This window comes from Bos grunniens, chromosome 7 (genome assembly GCF_055505025.1).
Source record: "Bos grunniens cultivar Pamir isolate PY7600 chromosome 7, Bosgru_T2T1.0, whole genome shotgun sequence".
Classification (NCBI taxonomy): Eukaryota; Metazoa; Chordata; class Mammalia; order Artiodactyla; family Bovidae; genus Bos; species Bos grunniens.
This window is the reverse complement of record NC_141171.1, coordinates 71,597,584-71,619,742: the sequence shown is the minus strand read 5'-3', so window position 1 is coordinate 71,619,742 and position 22,159 is coordinate 71,597,584. Positions and strand designations below refer to the sequence as shown.

General features: G+C 43.0%; 1 long non-coding RNA gene across 2 annotated transcripts; it reads right to left on the bottom strand.

Moving 5' to 3' along the window:
* Positions 1-9,076: 9,076 nt before the first annotated feature.
* On the bottom strand, positions 9,077-21,794 carry LOC147369803 (uncharacterized). 2 transcript variants are annotated; one of them, XR_015167921.1, is made up of 3 exons: positions 21,286-21,593; positions 12,061-12,331; positions 9,077-9,630 (listed from the first exon to the last, which is right to left on the bottom strand). It is a non-coding gene; the product is annotated as an uncharacterized LOC147369803 (long non-coding RNA). The 2 variants fall into 2 exon arrangements; XR_015167920.1 differs by lacking the exon at positions 9,077-9,630 and having other exon boundaries at positions 10,071-12,331; positions 21,286-21,794.
* Between the last annotated feature and the right edge of the window lie 365 nt (positions 21,795-22,159).

Sequence of the window (22,159 nt, the reverse complement as noted above, 5' to 3'; positions counted from 1 at the left end):
GCTCTTCCCATAGTTTGCTCATTCTTATTCTACAGGTCTTGCCTCAGTATCACTTAAGTAGCTCACTCTATTATATCACCCTGTCTCCTCCATATCACTGATCACATCTGTAACAATCTTAAGCATTTATTTACTTGATTATAACTCCCTCTACTAGACTATAAGAGCCACAAGGATTGAGATCTCATCTGTCTTGTTTGCTGTGAAATCCATAGAGCCCAGCACGGTGCCTGGCACACAAGAAACACTCAAATATTGTATAAATGGATAACAGTAATAGATATTATTATTACAAATGACAAGACTTAGGATCAGAGAAGTTAAAAGTTTTCCCCAAGGTCATACAGCTAGTTGAACAGAACAAGGGCATAAAGCCAGGTCGAACCACAAAGTCTGTGTTTTTCTAAAGAACCAAAGGGGTGGGCAGATATAGTAACCTTAACTGTTAAGAGGAGAAGTGGCCTTGAAGGCAATTTATATCTATAAAAAATATATGGATATATACTTGGCGGGGAAACTCAGCAGTTTTTCACTGTCAAGCAAATGGCCCAGAGCCCGGTTAAAGATGAGGCCTTTAATGTTGGTAATGGATGGATGAAGGTACCATATAAAATGGAGCCTGACAGTCTTAGAGGGACTCACGCAGAAGACTGCCAAGGCAAGCATCCTGCACCCACTCGCCCAACCCCGCCTCAGCCCTCAGCCTTGGCCATTTGGATCAAGAGAGGGAATCTGTGCCCTAACCACAAATGGAATGACTTAGCTAGCACATTTTTCCCCCTTGGGACTCATCCACTGGACCAAACAATTTATTCTGAGTTAGGACACATACTTCCAACCCTCACTTTACTATATTAAATGTCAATGCCCATTTTAAAGCATAAAGCATTGTGTTCATGATGTATAAACCTTTGCAAGTTTAGGCAGCAGACCAATTTTGGTTCAGCAGGTGGCAAGGATGGGAGACAGAAGGAAGGAGGGCTGTTTGGGAAGTGCCAACTGGGTGTCAAGTACCATGCTGAACATTTTCTTCTGTCATTCCCCTCACTGAATCCTCCCAGGCTCCCATTTAAAGGGGGAGGCAATCTTTTAACTCCAGAAAGGAGACTGTCTTCTTTGTCATCCTTTGCAGATGTAGTGGATATAGGGGGAGCTAAATAAGCTACAAGTTCTTCAGGGAGAAGCTCTGTCCCAGGTTTCAGATCCCAGCTTCAAGGTCCCCTCTCTGGGGACTCACATTTTAAAGAGCTCATGCTCCACCACTCCAGTGATTCTCTTTCACAGGATTCCATTTCATGAATCATGGTATGTTAAAAAATTATTTTCAATTATTTTACTTACCTCTTGTCATTTATGTGGGAGAGGAAGCAGTGGGAGTTGGAGTTTTAGAGCAGTCTCTTTCCTGTAAAGGGACAGGTAAATATTTTAAGCTCTATGAGCCATGTGGTCTTTGCTGCAACTACTGGACTAATACTGTTACATGGAAGCTGCCAAAGGCATCATGTAAATGAATGGGAACTTGTCTGTTTCAATAAAACTTTATTTACAAAAGCAGACATTGGGCTGGACTTGGCCAGTGGGCTGTAGTTTGCCAACCCCTGTTTCAGAGCACAGATTGTGGCGTCAGATTGGCCAAGACTGAATCCCAGCTCAGTCCCTGACTAGCCCTGTAAACCTGAACACGCTCCTTAAACTTGTGATTCCTTATCTGTGATGTAACGTGGGGTAACAGTATTTTCCTTCTAGGATGACTGGGAAGCGTTAATGAATTCACATAAGTAAAATACTTAGCACAGAGCCTGTCTCTTAAAATTTTTAATGTTATCAACATTAGTCTTAAGTGTCAGGAGGGCAGGGGCCACATCTGTTGTGCTTGGCATAGTGCCTTGCTAAAGGTGGGCAATCAAGGAACACTTGTAAATAAATGAATGAATGACCTCTCATTAATATCAAGATAAGAAAACCAGAGTTTTTTCTCTGTTGTTTTTCTTTTAAATATAGAAGTAGGCTTTTTTCTATTTTAGTAGAATAAAAGTTTTCCTCAATTCTACCTTTTAGCCGAGTTCTTCTCTATCTGGCTAAGACAGCAGAATCAGACTTCCATTCTCTCAAAGCCAGAAAAAAAGGGCAGCTTCCATTGTGCAAACCAGACATCCTCTTCAACAAAAACATCCCAGGGTATTTCCAAAAGTCCTTGGGGAAACCCATCAAAATACCACCTTGTTTAGGAACCATCTTTCTTGGCCAAGCTGACTACCTTCCAGTACACTGTGTCTTTGAGTTTAAGACTATGAAAGCATGAAGTTAATACCCCAAACATAATTTGAGCTCATTTCTAAAATATTGTTGAACAAATAAGATATTTGTAGATATTTACTTTGCTACTTAAAACATTTTAGTCACCTCAGCAGATTTCTTGGATGAATAAATATTTGGTAAGTACTCACAGATATTTTAAAGGCACAGACTTATGAAAGAAACCAACTTTCTCAACTTTCTAGTCATTTGTCCAATTATCCCTGTATTTAGAGATTACAGAGGAAACGACTGATTGATCTGTGATTTTTTTCTTTTAGCCATGGTTTATTGACTGAAGTTTTTCAGAAGTGAAGTGAAGTCGCTCAGTGTGTCCGACTCTTTGTGAGTCCATGCATGGAGTAGCTTACCAGGCTCCTCCGTCCGTGGGATTTTCCAGGCAAGAGTACTGGAGTGGGTTGCCATTTCCTTCTCCAGAGGATCTTCCCAACTCAGCAATCAAACCCAGGTCTTCCGCATTGTAGGCAGATGCTTTACCATCTGAGCCACCAGGGAAGTCCAAAATACTGGAGTGGGTTGCCTTTCCCTTCTCCAGGGGATCATCCCAACCCAGGCGGATTCTTTACCAACTGAACTATCAGAGAAGCCCAACTTCCCTGGTGGCTCAGACAGTAAAAGCGTCTGCTTGCAATGTGGGAGACCTGGGTTCAACCCCTGAGTTGGGAAGATCCCCTGGGGAAGGAAATGGCAACCCACTCCAGAACTCTTGGCTGGAAAATTCCATGGCTCCTAGGCTCCTAGTTTCTCAGAGCCTAGGATAATTGGAGTTATATGATCCATTGGGAAAAATCTCATTTTCTCTCCTGTGTTCTTCAGAAGTTCTATTCAAGTGCATTTAAGGTGCAATTTCCCTTTATTTTTTTTTTTTCAATTTCCCCTTTATTATTGAGTTTTTTCCTAGGTCAATCCCAATCTATATGACTATCTCAGGACACTTATCTAGAAGTGATTGAAAAAAATCAGGATCTCTGGGAAATAGGTCTAAAGTTGAACAACTTAATAACTCTCATTTATTACCACTTCAGAAGCTGACTGCACACCTGAACAGGCATAAGCTCTGCATCTGTGTGTACTCACATGCAGATTTCTCTGGTTCTCTTAGTAGCTCTTAACTAGATAACGCTAGTATTATTCCCATTTTACAGAAGAGAAAACTGAGGAAATAGAGCACTGAAGGGAGTTGTTCAGGATGACCATGATAGTTAGTGGCACAGTCTCATTTACAGCCAGAGAGGCAGAGTTCTCATATTTCAGGAGCTTTGTCTTATTTGTTCCATGGGCTCTTTGGCAGTCTGATGAAGCCTATGGATCCCTTCTCAGAAAATGTTTTTAAAGGCATAAAGCAAAATACATATGATTATGAAGAAAATAAATTACTTTGAAATATGCATGCTCAGTCACTTCAATGATGTCTGACTCTGCAACCCTATGGACCTTAGCCCACAAGGCTTGTCTGTCCATGGGATTCCCCAGGCAAGAATACTAGGGTGGGTTGCCACACCCTCTTCCAGGGGATCTTCCCAATCCAGGGATCAAATGTAAGTCTCCTGTGACTTCTGCATTACAGGCAGGAGAATCTTTACCACTGAGCCACCAGGGAAGCCCCATTTTTTTTAAGTTACTAAAATATTAAAAACAAAATTTGTAAGGTAGATCTATATAGATGTATGCCTCTTAATTAACATATTAAATATGGCAGGTGTAATAATGACCACAGTTTTAGGTAGTGATGAACATAAATGACATCTTAACATATCTGAAACAGCTATAATAGGCTCTAAAATATCTGTGATTTCCTTTGGTAAAAAAGTCACAGAAGCTGCTATTATTACTGTGGTCTGTTGTCTACAGTCATAATAGAAAGAAATGCTAAATTTCAACTAGAGGTTAGAGAAAATAAGAATGAAATGGATTTCCCCATCCAAATTCACAACCCTTCTTCCTAGGTTTTATCCATGGTCCCTGTAGGGTCTGGAGACTTTAAAAACTCCTTCTCTAGTCTAGTCCTTCATTAAACAGATGAGAAAATGGTGGGTTAGAAAGCGATTACTTTGGATTGCTTAGCTATATAATAAAAAGGATAAAACCAGAGCCCAGAGGTTGTTAAAAGCTCTCATACAGGGCTGTTATGAAGAATAAATACAATACATGTGAATGTTTGGCACAGTATCAGGCACACAATAGCCATCTTGCAAAAAAAAAAAAAAAGGCCAGGTGATACAGTAGAAGCACATAGAGATAGAACTTTCTGGAAATCTCCTTAAATAAAAGGGGGACGGAGTCAGCAGGATGTGCCTTTTGTTCTTGTCCCTTTCCTTTTCCTGTCCAGAAGAGAGACCTGGTGTCCACATTAGAAGGACAACGCAGGCAAATGCTAGAAGGGACATGGGGCCTCCATCCTCAATGGTAAGCAGCAACCACACAAGCCCTGGGTTAACTACTCCCAAACTTCTCACGTGAGAAAAAAAATCTTCTGAGTTGTTCAAGCCACTGCTACTTGTGTTCTGTTATGTGTAGCCAGTTCACTCACTGACACACGCTTCTTGCTGGTTGGTGGCTGACTCTCTCTGAGCTTTGCATCTGTAAGAGCAACATCAAGATTTTCTGGTGAGGATCAGAGGATACAGAGGATACAGAGGACTCAGCACAGTGCCTGGCTCAATTTCAAGTGCACAGTTAAAGGCAGTTGTTGTTGCTCATACAACTCAACAAAATAAACCAAACAACCCAATCAAAAAAATGGACAGAGGATCTAAATAGACATTTCTTCAATAAAAAAATACAAATGGCCAATGAGCCATTTGAAAGATGAGCCATTGAAAAGATACTCAATGTTGCTAATTATCAGAGAAACGCAAATCAAAACTACGGTAAGGTACCACCTTACACTGGTCAGATGGCCATCATTAAAAAGTCTACAAATAACAAATGCTGAAGAAGATGTAAAGAAAAGAGAACCTTCCTACACTGCTGGTGAGAATGTAAGTGGGTGCAGCCACTATGGAAAACTGTAGGGAGGTTCCTCAGAAAACTAAAAACGAAATTACCATATGATCCAGCAATCCCACTCCTGGGCATATATCCAGACAAAACTCTAATCCAAAAAGATACATGCACCACTATATTCCTAGCAGCACTATTCACACTAACCAAGACATGGAAACAACAGATGGATGGATGAAGATGTGGTTCATATATACAATGGAATACTACTCAACCATAAAAAAGAACAACAAAAAATAAAAAAGAACAAAACAGTGCCATTTGCAGCAACACAGATGGACCTACAGATGATCATACTAAGTCAGTCAGAAAGAGAAAGACCAATACCATATGATATCACATATGTGGAATCTAAAATATGACATAATGAACTTATAGAGAAACTCACAGACATCGAGAACAGACTTGTGATTGCCAAGTGGGGAGGAGGCTGGGGGAGGGATGGAGTAGGAGGTTGGTGTTAGCAGATGCAAACTATTATATAGAAGGGATAAAAAACAAGGTCCCACTGTATACCACAGAGAACTATATTCAATATCCTATGATAAACCATAATAGAAATGAATATAAAAATATATACGTAACTAAATCACTCTGTTGTACAGCAGAAATTAATACAACATTGTAAATCATTATAAATCAACTACATTTCAACTTTTTTTTGAAAAAGGCAGCTGCTGTTACTATTATTGTTTCAGTGCCTTGTGGCTCGTTTTAGTGTCTTGCGGTTCAGTGCTCTTTCTTCCATATTGGCTCACAGCTGCAAAACCACGTACACAGCCTCACCATTCCTATCCACCCTCCCACCCCCTCAAAACCCCTCTCCCCCTCCCTCTGGTACACATGCCTCTAACTCAACCTTGATTAAGTGCTTATCATGTCTCACAGAAAGGAATAGTTTGTGAAAATGCTGACAGAGGCAGAACACCTAATAATTAGTGGCTAACAACCACAGGCATGGAAGCAATTAGGAGGTTTATACAAATTCAGGGAATGAAAGCAACTTCTCATTTATTCCTCAGATTTCTTGCATAAGCCCTGGAGATGTTATTTCCAACCAGCAATGCTGACTTCACAGGAAGACTGTGGGATGAGGAGTGAGTGGAGAGGTTGGAGGGTGTTGTGAAGAGCCTTCAGACCCCAAATGCCCCTTCCACCATGCTCCCATGGCTACTCTGCTGGCCCTTTACCACCCAAGCTGGGGTCCTATGGATGGCACTCTTGCTTATGAGTCTTGACAACAGGATGGTGCTATTTCCCCACTCGGTCCTTTTTTTCCTTAGACATCTCTTGCCCCAGCAGTGATGGACTGGGGACCACTTGGGATGCTAATGCCTTCCAAGTAGGCTTCCTTAGGCATGGAGCACTTCTCTGCACTTAGGGCTGGTTGGGGCTCTGTATGTGTAACGGGCAGGCTAAAATATGGCACCTCTTCCAATTAATATCCTTTTATCATCATCACCAACTATTAAAATAGTGTCATTTAAAAAATTCCTGTAGAAGAAATAGGACTAACTTGGAACCCCAGCACCATTCCCCAGAAGTTATATTAACAACAATTTGCTGTGTATCCTTCCAGAAAATTTCCATACACTGTAATGGACTGCATTGTGTGTCCCCCCAGCCCACCCCCTAGCACCCCAGTTCATAGGTTAGAACTCTAACTCCCAATGTGACTGTATTGGGAGATAGAGCCTATGAGGAGGTGATAAAGGTTAAATGAAATCATAAGGGTAGGGCCCCACTCCAATAAGACTGATTACCTTATAAGAGACAGAGACACCAGGGATGTGCAGGCCAGAGAAAAGGCCATGTCAGGCCATGGTGAGAAGGCGTTGGAGAAACCAACATTACCAACACTTTGATCTTAGACTTCCAGCCTCCAGAACTATGAGAAAATAAATTTCTGTTGTTTAAGCCACCCAGTCTGTGGTTTGGCCACCTGGGATGACTAATACTTCATTATGTAAGTCCATGAGCCAGACAATGTATCAAAATATTTCATTGTGTTCAACCTCTCTATTCCTTTCTCCTTTTACCAAGGAGAAAGTCAGCTTTTGTTATTCCATAGCTTAGGGATGGCTGAAGTGCCCTCCCCCTTAAGAGATTTTCTTCACTTCCATTCCTAGGAGCACTACATGGTAACGTTTGCCCACATTATCTCAAGTATACTGTCAAACTTTCCCCTTTAGATTTGATTGAGTGAGGATGAGAAGGAACCAATTTTCTAGAAATACAAATGCATAGAAATGGATTAACCATCCAGACGGGTCCACTTCTGCTGGCAAAGCAAAATTAATGTTCTAAGAAAAAAATTCAGGGGAGTATCTCTTATTGTTCCATGTACTTATTTTCTTGTTAACTCTCTTTTGTGATTTTTCTGAATCAGACAAATTTTGGGGAGGCAGATTAAAGGGTGCAAAATGAAGACTATTTAACAAATTACCCAGTCCTCATAAACAGGTTCACACTGTGCATTATTTAGTGTCAAAATTTCAGCTATGGTGAAGCTAACTTCAATTATTTTTGGCATGCTTTAGTTCTATCCCATCTGCATGGTTCAAAGAAATTTATCACTTTTTACCACCAGGCACTTAGGAAGAAAACTACTTATTCTCTCATGTAGGCATAAAGGAAAAGCAAGAAGCAACATCGGCTGTCTGAATTCCACTCCTCTTTCTCCTAACTTCGGGACAAGGGACACCCTGAGATCGGGACCTATTTTCTAGGTGGAAATCTCTTACCCAAAGTCACTGCTCCTTCTGGATCAGAGTGTAGAACTCGGCTCTCCCCTTCCTGTGTCTAGGAAAGCCCAAGGACAGAGCTGCTCATGAGGCCATGTGCTGATGATACATATGAGAAGTTCCGGGGTCCAACAAGGACCCCTTCCATGCCTGCCCTTCCAATCTTGCCCCCTAAACCAGAACCAGGTTCCTACTGCCCATCTCTTCCATGTTTGTAAACAGGACTATTCTTCCCTAGAAGCTGAGTTCAGCTGGGGAGGGCTTTCTTTTGGCTAGGTTCTGCTGGGGAATTATACAAAGTTGTATGTTGATTTGTGACACACTTGGTGCCAAAATATAATCACTATTTGAACATCTTTTCTTTTTCTCTTAAATTATGTTTTTAAAGGGAGAAGAAACATTTGTATGAGAATGTTCCCAGGCACAGGCAGAAGTAGAACTTTAAAAATATTCTCTTTGCTGTGATTACTAATGTTTTGTTGACTCTGACCAAACACGTGTACTGCACAAAGTTAGGCCTATTTAAGAAAAGAGGGGTTAAAAAAAAGTCCACATCAAGAACTGTCTTTTAGAGCAGGAATGAGACCAATTAACGTTTCCACTTATTTACGCCAGTGATGTTTTAGCATTTTTTTATAGGTCCCGCCCCACTCCCTGTCCACCCCTGGAAGCTACAGAGCTGGCGTGCTATTTAATCCAGTCGTCGACATTAAAGTCACGGGGCTCTCAAGGCATCAATTTGAAGGACACTGGAAACTCCTCAGAATGTTTTTTCTTATCTAGGAAGATTTTTCTAAGACTAAAATGCAGAGAGCTGCTTTTATTATACCTTAAAATGAATAGCCTTTTAGATCTTAGATTTAGAAATAGTGTTCATTTGGGGGCTTCTTAGTAATCATTGCCTGAGGGGCTCCTTGAATGGATGAATGATGAAAAGAAGTCTGAGTGATCGTCGAGGCTACTTAGAGAGGAGTGGACTCTGCTGGTAGCATCCTCGTGGGAGGATAGCTATGACAAGCACTGTGAACATAACTCATGAAGACCTGTTTCTAGAAGATCCTCTCACTTGAGGAGGATGAGTTGGGGTTTGGGAGGTAGTGAGACTGACAAGATTGACTGATTCTTGGGGACTTCCCTGTGCAGTGGTTAGGACTCTGAGCTTCCACTGCAGGGGGCATGGTTCCATTCCTAGTTGGGGAAGTAGGATCTCACATGCTGTAGCACAGCAAAAAGAAAAAAAAAAATTAAAATAGTTTTGAAACACATCAAGTTGATTGATTCTTGTCACCACTCATCCATCCCTTCCCCTGTTGAGGACTTCTGTGAGAGAATCATGGCTGAGTCCCCAGTTACCCTCGAGGTCAGCTCCAAGGGCCTTCAGGGAAAAGCCAGATTCTGCCTCCTCAGCTTTAATTTCCAAGCCGCAGGCCTCCCTGGCTCACTCCACGTACTCCCTCAGAGTGACACAGTGACAGGGTGGGGTGGGTGGGGGCTGCTACAAGTTGAGCCTTCACCAGAACTTGGTCCACAAGCCTATAATTTCCACAGGTTTGATGGGCTCCAGTTCCTGAAAAGTAACAGCAGTATTTGAACAGTGTATTGTTTCCCAAACTTCAGTCATTAGTACAGTCACAGCATAATTTTTGCTATTTCTGGGGTCCTCTATTATTTCTGTATATTTAAGATAATAAAAATAATAAATTATGTATATTTAAAAATAATTTCTGACTGAACAAAAAATAACTTCACCACTTAAAAAATATATTTTAAAAGGAAAAATTTTATGTCATCTGCATAGTTGAAATACTAGTCCCACTTGCTCTAAAGAGAAGCTTTCAGCAGAAGTAAATACAATGAAAATGAAACAATATGATTAAAGTTGAGCTCTGAGGCTGCCTGCCTAAAGCCCTGGGCCTAAGGTATGCGACTTCTTTACTTAAACAAGAGAGGGAGGGAGGAAGAGAGAAACAGGGGAAAGTGAAAGAGGGGTGTTTGGGCTTTACTAGCACCAAAGTCAGACTTTCAATATGATGTAATCGGAAGGACTAAAGGAAACTGAAGAGAGAGTACTTTCTCATTTTACGGTCTAATATTATTGCCTATTCAGTGTTCTACTTAGGTCATCCTATAGGTAGGCAGCGTGCAAAGTACTCTAGCTGAGCAGTTACAGGATCTTAAGAAGTTAAGATGAGGGACTTCCCCGGTGGTGCAAGCAGGGTCCAGGTTTGATCCCTGGTCAGGGAACTAGATCCCACATGCTGCAATTAAAGACCCCATATGCCACAACAAAGATCAAAGATCCAGAGTGCAACAACTAAGACCCAGCTGCTGCTGCTAAGTCGCTTCAGTCGTGTCCAACTCTGTGCGACCCCAGAGACAGCAGCCCACCAGGCTCTCCTGTCCCTGGGATTCTCCAGGCAAGAACACTGGAGTGGGTTGCCATTTCCTTCTCCAATGCATGAAAGTGAAAAGTGAAAGTGAAGTCACTCAGTCGTGTCCGACTCTTCGCGGTCCCATGGACTGCAGCCCACCAGGCTCCTCCATCCATGGGATTTTCCAGGCAAGAGTACCGGAGTGGGTTGCCTTTACCTTCTCCATAAATATTTTTTAAAAAGGATCAGAAGGTCATAATGAAATCAATTTCCTTCTTGCATAAATAAGGGGAGATGAGGACAAACTGAATTTTTTATTGTAGTCAAACACACATGAAATTCACTGTTAGTGACATGTAGTGTATTCACAGTGTTGTGCAACTATCACTGCTTTCTAGTTCCACAACACTTGCATCATCCCCAGAGGCCTCCCTGGACCCATTATCGGTCATTCCTCACTCCCCCCTCTCCTAGCCCTGGCAACCACTAATGTGATCTCTGTTCCTATGGATTTGTGCATACTACAATTTTATATAAATGGAATCATGCAACATCTGGCCTTTTGTACCTGGCTTCTTACACCTAGAATGATGTTTTTAAGGTTCATTCATGTTGTAGCATGTATTAGTACTTTTCATTATTTTTTTATGGCTAAGTAATATTCCATTTATATTCCACCAGGGACTTCCCTGGTGGCTCAGACGGTCAAGCATCTGCCTACATTGCAGGGGACCCGGGTTCAATACCTGGGTTGGGAAGATCTCTTGGAGAAGGAAATGGCAACCCACTCCAGTATTCTTGCCTGGAAAATCCCATAGATGGAGGAGCCTGGTGGGCTACAGTCCACCGGGTGGCAGAGTCGGAGACGACTGAGCGACTTTACTTTCACCATTCCACTTACAGGTGTACCACATTTTGTCTATCCATTCATCAGCTGAGGTACATTTGGGTTACTTCCACCTTTTGCTCTATGCTGCTATGAACATTCATATACAAAGTTTTGTTTGAGTCCCTGTCTTCAGTTCTCTGGGGTATATACCTAGGAGTGGAATTGTCAGGTTAAATGGTCACTCTATGTTTAAGTTACTGAGGAACTGCCTATCTATTTTCCACATGGGTTGGTTATACCATTTTGCATTTCAATCAGCGATGTACAAAGGTTCCAATTTCTCTGTATCATTGTCATCACATGTTATTTTCTGGGGTTTTTGTTTGTTTGTTAAATTGTAGCCATTTTAGAGAGATGGACTAACTAACTTTGACTGAACACTAACTCTCCATTTCTTCTCTGATTAATTCTCCACTCAGCAAACAAATTAATCTTTCCAAAATGCACCTCTGATCACATCATCTGCTTTTTTGATCCCAGTCTCTTAGGATGAAGACAAAAAACATCCCAAGTCCTCCAGACTTTGACCTGGTCCTTGTCTGGCCTTTCAACCGGCACCATTCCACCTAGGCCTTTTCAGAAAGCATCCTCTTGCCAGAGCATGGAGAGTTCCCTCTGCCTGGAATGCTCCCTTCCTACATCCTCAAAGCTTAGCTCAGGCTTCATTCTCCAGGAAAGCCACCCCCCACCAGGCCAGGGGGCTTGTCCTTAGCTCTTAGAGCACTGTGCATTTCGCCTTTTTAACACCTTCTCCTGTTTGCAGTTACATATTTATTCATGTCATTATTTGGTCCTGTTGGAGAGCTCCACCTTCACTCTGCAGAACAGTCAGCAATGAGGCCTTGGACACTCCTTGAACCTGGAGCAATTGTCTTTCCCCTTTTCCATTTAGTCCAACGAAGGAGGATGAATTTTCCTTTCTCTGCATTCCTTTGCCCGGAGAACAACTTTTCCCTTCCTCAAAACCTCATCAAGCATGCAGGGTTGTCTGCTGGGTTTGCTTGATTCTTAAATTCAAAAAACACATAGGACAATAAAAAGCATGAACACTTCAGGAAATAAAAAGATGAGACAAACTGGGAGAAAATATTTGCAAAGCATATATATATTCAAAGAATTGGGCTTAAGATATATAAAGAACTCTTAAAAATCAATAAGATTTAAAACAAAAATGAGCAGACAATTTAGACATATGATCAAAGATGTAAGCACATAAAAAGATGCTCAATATCATTAGTCATTAGGGAAACACACATAAAAATAAGTACGTAAAAAGACGTTCAATATCATTAGTCATTAGGGAAATGCAAATTAAAGCCACGATAGAAGCTATACACCTATTGCTGCTGCTGCTGCTGCTAAGTCGCTTCAGTCATGACCGACTCTGTGCGAACCCATAGACGGCAGCCCACCAGGCTCCCCCGTCCCTGGGATTCTCCAGGCAAGAACACTGGAGTGGGTTGCCATTTCCTTCTCCAATGCGTGAAAGGAAGCTGCTCAGTCATGTCCGACCCTCAGCGACCCCATGGACTGCAGCCTACCAGGCTCCTCTGTCCATGGGATTTGCCAGGCAAGAGTACTGGAGTGGGGTGTTACTGCCTTCTCCGATATATCTACTAGAATGACTAAATTAGAAAAGAGTAGCATTACCAGGTGTTGGTGAGGATGTGGAGCTTCTAAAGATCTCACACATTGTTGACAGGAATGCAAATGGTACAGCAATTTTGGAAAACAGTATAGAAGTTCTGATAAAGTTATGATACAACACAACAATTCCACTCTTAGCTATATACCCCAAAGAAAGACCAACATCCATAAGTTCACACACAAAGGTCCTCAGCTGCTGGCTGTGCTGAAAAGGCCTCCCCAGCAGAGGTCAGTCTGCTACGTGTTTACAGGATATTTTCAGCCATCACAAAGGAGACATATAAGATGGTAAGTTATCAGCCTTGTCTTTGCTTTTACAGAGTTTTCCAGGGGATGAAGTTCAAAAATGCCAGATAAAAATGCTATATAGGCTTTGTGTTTCAGACACTAGAAAAAACCCCAAGTAGCTCATAAGATTCCACTGTGAGAAACACAGAGTCTGATGAGGGGAATAACAGTCAGGCTTCCCTTGTGGCTCAGCTGGTAAAGAAGCTACCTGCAATGCAGGAGACCTGGGTTAGATCCCTGAGTTGGGAAGATCCCCTGGACAAGGGAAAGGCTACCCACTCCAGATTCTGACCTGGAGAATTCCATGGACTGTATAGTCCATGAGGTTGCAAAGAGTCAGACAGGACTGAGTGACTTTCACTTTTCCCATATTTAGTTCCTCTAGGGAGGATTTCATATCCATGACACTGGGGAAAACTGTAGGGAATGCCAGTGGTTTCTAGAACTGAAAGAGGGAGGAGAACGGCTACATACAGGCATGAGTGAAATTTGGGGGTGTTGAAATCTGGATCTTGATTTCAGTACTGGTCACACAAATGTATACAGTTGTCAAAATTTATCAAACCATACACTAAAAAAGAGAGTAAGTCTAAAAAGATTTTTAAACTACTAAGAAAAATTGAAGTATAGTTAATTTACAATGTTGTATTAGATTCAGGTGTACAGCAAAGTGAGTAAACTATATATATATTTTTCAGATTCCATGGCATTATAGGTTATTTGAAGACACTGAATATAGTTCCCTGTGGTATACAGTAGGTTCCTGTTATCTATTTTATACATGCTGCTGTTAAGTCGCTTCAGTTGTGTCCGACTCTGTACGACCCCATAGATGGCAGCCCACCAGGCTCCCCGGTCCCTAGGATTCTCCAGGCAAGAACACTGGAGTGGGTTGCCATTTCCTTCTCCAATGCATGAAAGTGAAAAGTGAAAGTGAAGTCGCTCAGTCATGTCCGACTCTTTGAGACCCCATGGACTGCAGCCTACCAGGCTCCTCCGTCCATGGGATTTTCCAGGCAGGAGTACTGGCGTGGGGTGCCATTTTATACATAGTAGTGTGTATATGTTAATCGCAAACTCCTAGTTTATCTCCAAGAGTTTTATTTTATATAAATTATACCCAATAAAACTGACTCAAATACTTACTTGAAATTCAACCATAAAAAAGAAGTAATTTAATTTAAAAATGGGCAAAGGACTTCCATCAAGCATGTAAAAGATGCTGAACATCACTAACCATTAGGAAAATGCAAGCCAAAACCACAGTGAGAGGGTCTTCCCTGGAGGTCCAGTTTTTAAGACTTTGCCTTCCAATGCAGCGGGTGCAGGTTCAATCCCTGTTGGGGGAGCTAAGATCCTACAAGCCTCCCAGCCAAAAAAAAACAGAGCATAAAAAACAGAAGCAATATTGTAACAAACTCAATAAAGACTTTAAAAATGGTCCATTAAAAAAAATCTTAAAAAACCACAATGAGATACTATCTCATACCTATTTAGATGGTTACTATTAAAAAAAAAATAACTTGATGAAGATTTGGAGAAACTGGAATACTTGGGCACTGTTAGTGTGGATGTCAAATGGTGCAATTGCTATGGAAAACAATACGTTAGTTCCTCAAAAAATTAGAATTATCAGATGATTCAGCAATTCCATTTTTGGATAAATATCTAAAAGAATTGAAATCTGAGTCTTGAGGAGGTATTCATACACCCATGTTCATAGCAGCATTATTCCCAAAAGCCAAAAGATGGAACCTACATGTCCATCAGAGAATAAATGGATAAACAAACTGTGGTATATACATACAATGGAATATTATTTATCCCTAAAAAGAAAGGAAACTGACATATGTTACAACATAGATGAACATTATGTTAGGTTAAATAAGCCAATTGCAAAAAGACAAATACTGTACGTGAGGTGTCTAGACTGGTCAAACTCATAGAAACAGAAAACAGAATGGTGGTTGACGGGGCAGGGCAGGGAGGTGGGGGGTGGATAAGGAGCTGTTTAATGGGTACAGAGCTTCAGTTTTGCAAGATGATCCTGGAGATTGGTATACAACAATGAATATATTTAACTCCACTGAATTACACATTTAAAAATGGGTATGACAGTAAATCTTATGTGTGAGTGAAGTGAAAGTCACTCAGTTGTGTCTGACTCTTTGCAACCCCGTGGACTATACAGTCCATGGAATTCTCCAGGCAAGAATGCTGGAGAGGTAGAGTAGGTAACTATGCCCTTCTCCAGGGAATCTTCCCAACCCAGGGATCGAACCCTGGTCTCCTGCACTGCAGACGGATTCTTTACCCGTTAAGCCACCATGGAAGCCCTATGTGATGTGTATTTGACTGCAATTAAAAAAAAAAAAAAACCAACCAAAAAACCTTAGAGCACTTTAGGAATGTGTGTGTGTGTGTATATATATATGTCCTGTATACAAAAAAAGCCAAACAGGGAATATACAATTAAAAAGAAAAACCTTTGTCTGTTCTTTTTTCTCTCTAGTACATACGCTCATTCCCATTTCCTGTTGAGAGTCACACACACAAATATATAGCTTTAAAACGTACGTAAATGGAGTGAAACTGTATGTATGGTTAGGTAATCTGCCCTTTCCATAGTGTCCACCTCATTTTAGAGATTTTCTATGTCAGTATACAGCCAGTGAGTGGATTCCTTCTAACCATCACACTGCATTTCATAGCTGGGCTGTGCATAATCTATTTAAGCATTTTTCTCTGGATGGACAGTTACATAGTTTCCATTTTTCCCCTTCCCCAGACAAAGCTGCAGTAAACATCCTTGTACATCCCTGTGGGCTTGTAAGAGTCTCCCTGTGGGTCACAAGCCTACAGGTGCTCTGTTGAAGGAATGTTCCCTTAAAATGTTACGGATATTGCCAAACTGCCTTCCAACACATCTTCATTAAGACCACGCCCTAGTACTGCATGAGGTGGCCTTGTCTTCACACTCTCACTAGATTATCAGTTTAAAAAATATTTCCTGCTGGGCTTTCAGAAGCCCCCAGAACCCAAGCCAAATGGCCCACTTTTTCCACTAACACAGTGGCCACCAGCTAGGTCTTGTTCTTGCTCTCTCTCTCTCTAGGAATGTCCTCCCTGACCCTACTACCCCCAGTCCCTTTCCAAATCCTTCTAGTGGGCTGCAGCTCCCCCGCCTCAGCAGTTTTCCTGGATGCCTGGGCCTCACCTCCTGCCTGGAGGCCTCCATGGAGTCCAGGCCTATCTAACTGCACCTTCCACTGCTTCTTCAACAGCACCTGTTTCTTAATCTAGAGCTTTTCAGGCTTACCCATCAAAATCTCTCTACCGGCAGGAGAGAGTGAAAGCAGAACCTGGAATGTCTGGGGAGCACAATTTCAAGGTTTCTCGGTGGCTCAGTGGTAAAGAATCTGCCTGCCAATGCAGGAGATGCAAGTGATGTGGGTTCCACCCCTGGGTCAGGAAATCTCCTGGAGGAGGAAATGACAACCCACTCCAATATTCTTGTTTGGAGAATCCCATGAACAGAGGGGTCTGGTGGACTGCAGTCCATGGGGTCTCAAAGAGTAGAGCACGACTGAGCATAGCATAGGGAGAGGAAAATTTCTTTCAAATCCCTCAGTTTAAGATTCTAGTTTTATAGTTAAAATGTTTTAATACATGTCTCACCCCATAAAATTGGTGCTTCAGGAGATGCCCCACATCGATCCCACATTTCTGTGAAGTCCCTGGCACATCTGTATACCCAGGTAGAAAAATGCAGTCTTAGTTTGATCTTCCTCACTATTCCCAGAGTTCTCCAAAAGAGACTCAGATGTAGACTTACCTGTCTGGTACAGGGAGGAAGTTCAGTAAATTCACTCAGTGTTTGGTGCACTTTCCCTCTCTTTGACTTGTCAGTTGGGGAGGTCAGGGAATTGCAAAGCAATTTCATACCTTCACACTCCTCTGGCTTAGGCGCGCTGGACGACAGGTGGCGCCCGGGTCCGCCTCACTGCAGAGCTTGTTCCGCTCCCAGCACCTGCTCCGGAGAAGGAGCCCTGGAGCGGTGTCGGTCACTGCAGTGTCTAAAGTACTGTTTCCCAGTCTCTGCACGTACACAGGAAGGAAGCCCGACTCTGGGAGGCTAGGAGTGGTCCCGGGAGGCTTCGTCCCGCTGTGCACAGCTGGAGACGCGGCGGCGCCAGCCCCGCAGGAGCCCAGCGCACCTCGGCGCGCACTGAGCCCCCCGCTACTGAACAGGGGTCGCAACTCCTGGCAGCGGCAGAAAACAGAAATCTTACGCCACTTATTTATGAGCCTGCTAGAGAAGGAAATTGAAACCTCTTGGTGTGACTTAAAAGACATGGTAACAACTGCTGTGTGATTTCTGGGAACTGGCTCCCCAAGCTTGTTACAACACCATCCTTTCCCGCCGCCCCGCTCCTTTACACGCCGCTGGCTTCTTACTCGCTGGAGGCAGGGGTGGGAGGTCAACAACCTGGGCCAGAAGGATCAGAGGAAAAACTTCGTTTCTCTGAAGCCACCTAGGCTTAAGGCAGATGGCTAACTTGGTGTTTCCCCAAGCAGGTCCTGGAAAACAGTAGACTCTGGTGTATGTGGAAGGGGAGTAAAACCTAATCCTTTTCCTGACAGGGTACATGTGCTTCTCCAAATGTGGTCTACCCACCAGGGGAATCATTTGCGAAAAATGCAGGTTACAGGGCTTTACTTCCATATACTAAATCAGCCGGAAGAGGCCAGAGGTGGTAGCCGTGGGTCTGTGTTACATTTGCGGGAGTAGTTCTCTTAGGAGAAGGCAATGGCACCCCACTCCAGTATTTGCCTGGAAAATCCCATGGACTGGAGCCTAGTAGGCTGCAGTCCATGGGGTCTCGAAGAGTCGGACACGACTGAGCGGCTTCACTTTCACTTTTCACTTTCATGCATTGGAGAAGGAAATGGCAACCCACTCCAGTGTTCTTGCCTGGAGAATCCCAGAGACTGGGGAGCCTGGTGGGCTGCCGTCTATGGGGTCACACAGAGTCGGACACGACTGAAGCGACTTAGCAGCAGCAGCAGTTCTCTTACTCCCTGAGTCTGACCAGCTAAAAACATTGAGTTTATATAAACAGAGTAGAATGGTAGTTGCCAGGGGCTGAGAGGTATGGGAAATGGGGGGATGTTGGTCAAAGGGTACAAAGTTTCAGTTATGAGGGATGAGTAAGTTCTGAAAATCTAACGTACATGATGGTTAACTCTAGTTAATAATACTGAATTGTATAGATGAAATCTGCTAATAGTAAATATTCTTGCCACACACACTCAAAGGTAACGTGAGGTGATAAGATATGTTGATTAACTTGATTGTGGTGATCATGTCACAGTGTATACTTATATCAAACATCATGTATACACCTTATTCAATTTTTACTCTTCAATTACATCTTAGTAAAGCTGGGGGGAAAAAAAAAATCAAACCACAAAGTACAAACGCTTCCTGCCCAGATTCTTTATTCTTTCTTATCATGCCCTCTGTCTCCTTTATAAGTTAAATCTTGCCCAGCATTCCCTTAGCTGTGTCAGAATGAACATATCACAGGCATTTGCTGGTGCTAGGGGTAATGGTTATGAGTGTGGGTTCCAGGATCAGACTGTCCATGTAGAAATCTTAGGTCCTCCCTTCCTTACTAGTTATCTGTTCCTATAAAATAAACTTGGTTATACAAGACAGCGAGTCATTAATTGTTATCTATCATGATTCTGGGAGTTGATTGAGCTCAGCTGGGTGATTCTTACTCAAGGGTAACTTAACACGCCTGGTGGTTGAGGCTGGCTGTTGGCTGAGACCTCAGCTGGCAAGAACATCTACTGTGGCCCCTTGAAGTGGCCTAGGGTTCCTCATAAAATGACAGGTGGGTTCCAAGAGCAAGCATCCCAAGAGAGCAAGACATGGGGAAACTGAATTATGTTACAGGACTTCGGAAGTCCTACAGGGTCACTAGGACCCTGCATTCTATTTGCCTCTTAATAAGAGGAAGCTGTAGAAGTTTTTTTTTAAACCACCACATCTTCTAAAATCTGTATCCTTAGGCAAGTTAGCCTCTTCATGCTTCAGTTTCCTTATCTACAAAGTAATGGTAACCTTGTTCATAGAATGTTGAGAACTAAATGAGCATGTGTGTAAACCCCCAACTGTAGTGCCTAGCACGTAGCAATTGCTCAGAGGTACCCACGTCAGTATTCTTGCCTGGAGAATCCCAGGGACAGGGGAGCCTGGTGGGCTGCTGTCTATGGGGTCGCACAGAGTCGGACACGACTGAAGTGACTTAGCAGCAGTAGCAGCAGCAGTGATTATTCTAGGGATTATCTCATTACTATCCACCCAAGCCTTTGAGGTAGGCATTTGACGCCCAATGTACAGAGGGTAGGACAGGGGTCCTAAGATAATATAAAACTTTCCCAACCCAAACATCTTCCCAATTCTTAGCAAAAGTTCTTCTCCAGGAAGGACAGGGGACATTGGAAAACAGTTACAACTGAGTTTCTGGTCTGAGATAAGTAGAAACCCTCACCTGGGACAGCATTCCTTAAACCACATTTCTTGCACTGTGAAATTGAGTTAGTGGGCCACAGTTAGCATTATTTTAAGTGACCATCTAATTAATAATACAAAATGGGAAATAGAGTACAAAGCAAGTATAAACTTTATGAAACTTATGTTCCTTATATCTGTATGCCTCAGTGCTTTTCAGCCGTGGACAATTTTGTCTCCCAAGGAGATGTTTGGAGATATCTGGAGACAGTTTTGATCGTCACAACTAAAGCGGGACAGGAAATGCTTCCGACATTGAGCAGGTAGAGGCCAGGGATGCTGCTAAGTATCCTACAATTCACAAAAGAGCCCTCTCCCCACTCCCTTAGGAATAAATTATCCAACTCAAACCCTCAAGAAACCCTGGTATATGTATACCTATATATCGATATCTACGTGTACCGGGTTGCAGTGTGCAATGTTCCATTCTGTGGGTTGTAGTCAAAAAGCTTGAGATTCCCTAGCCTAGAAGACTGCTTGGAAGTCCAGCTCCTGAACCTAGTTCTGCCACTGAGCTTTGCTCACCAGGCCCTAATGACATCTGTCCCTGCTCAGAGGATCTGAATGCACTATTTGTTTTCTCCTGGTTTGCCTTTATTGTCAGATCTCCCCAAATAGGATTTCTCCCAGGAGAGTTGGAGTGTGGACATAAGTAGCTTCAGAAGAGAACCTTCTGGGACTTCCCTGGTGGTTCAGGGGTTAAGACTGTGCACTTCTAATGCAGGGGTCTTGGGTTTGATCCCTGGTCAGGAGACTCTGATTCCACATGCTGGTGTGGAGCAGCAAAAAGAGAACCGTCTAACACCCATTAACCCTGGTTCAGACAGAAGGTTTTCACTTTCCTGTTGGCCAGTTCTGAGACCCTTGGTTTTCCTTGTGTCCCCACACTGAGCTAATCACTAACACTAGTTGAACACTTTCTGTAAGCCCAACACTTCTCAGTTCCATGCATTGGCTCATTTCTTCCTCATAGCAACTGTGTGAAGAAGATTCTATCATGGAGGTTTTACTAGTGTGGGAACTAAAGCTCAGAAAGGTTAAATCACTTCACTGGGACCACACAGCTGGTCAAGTGCAGAGCTAGGGTTTGAACTCAGCCTAATGACCAGGCTATACTGCCACTTTCCAAGCTATGCTCTGATTGGAACCTAGGCTTGAAACACGTCTATCACACAGACAGACCTGGTAGGAGAGGACGAATTCTAGGCTGGGGCCAGGCAGTGTTTAGTCTTGTTCTGACTCTCCCCTTTATCAGCCATGTGACCCTGGAAAGGAACTTTTAGAGGTTCAGCTTCCCAGTCTGTCAGGTGGGGATTCCTGTACCTGCTAAGCCTGTCTGAAACTGCTCTGGGAACACTGTGGACATGGAACTGCTTGGGCCAGTCCTTTAAAGACACCCACCCTGGCCAGTCCTTTAAAGACACCCACCCTATCACCTCTCACCTCTTTGACATGCCTCTTCATCCAGGTTCTCATTTGTTGCCTCTTAGAGCCTCCTGTATCCATCAGCTTGGGCTGCCAAACAAACTCTACAGACGGGGTGGCTTAAACAACAGACATTTCTTTCTCACAGTTCTGGAGACTGGAAGTCTGAGATAAGGCACGAGCAGACTCGGTTCTCAGTGAGGACCCTGTTTCTGACTTGCAAGTGACTTCCCTCTCACTGCGTCCTCTCATGACTGAGACAGGATGCTCTGGTGTTGCTTCCTCTTATAAGAGCACCCATCCCATCATGGAGGCCCTACCCTCCTGACCTCATCTAAACCTAATTACCTCCCGAAGGCTCCACCTCCTAACACCAACACATCGAAGGTTAGGGCTTCAACTCGAATCCTTTCTCCCTGGAACTCCCAAACCCCTTTATCTACTGGCCTCCAATGGCAATGACACTGTGTCCTTCCAAAATTCCTGTGTCTTCAGGGAATGTCCAATCTCCTCTTCCAGACTGAAATTTTCACAAGACAAACCCTGTGTTTTATTTGCTTTTGTTTCGTTGGCTCCTGGCTTTGTGTAGGCGCTCAACAATAGCTTGTAGGATAAGTGAAAGAACAGTGGGGGAGTGAAGTACAGGTGTGAGTGGTTGCTGGGTTTCAGGTGGTGTCTGGCAGAGACACGAACGTGCTTCCAGCAGTAGCAGCTGGCACTACATGTGAGAACAGTCACCAGGTTTTTACACTTTCATCTGCTCCTGAGCTGTTCTGGAAGCTTTGTATATAGATGCTGCTTTTCTGAATGAGGCCATCAGCAAGGGCCAATGCTCTTTATCTTACTAATCCCAATGAAGTTGTCTCCACAAATAGCTTGTCTCGGAGGATTG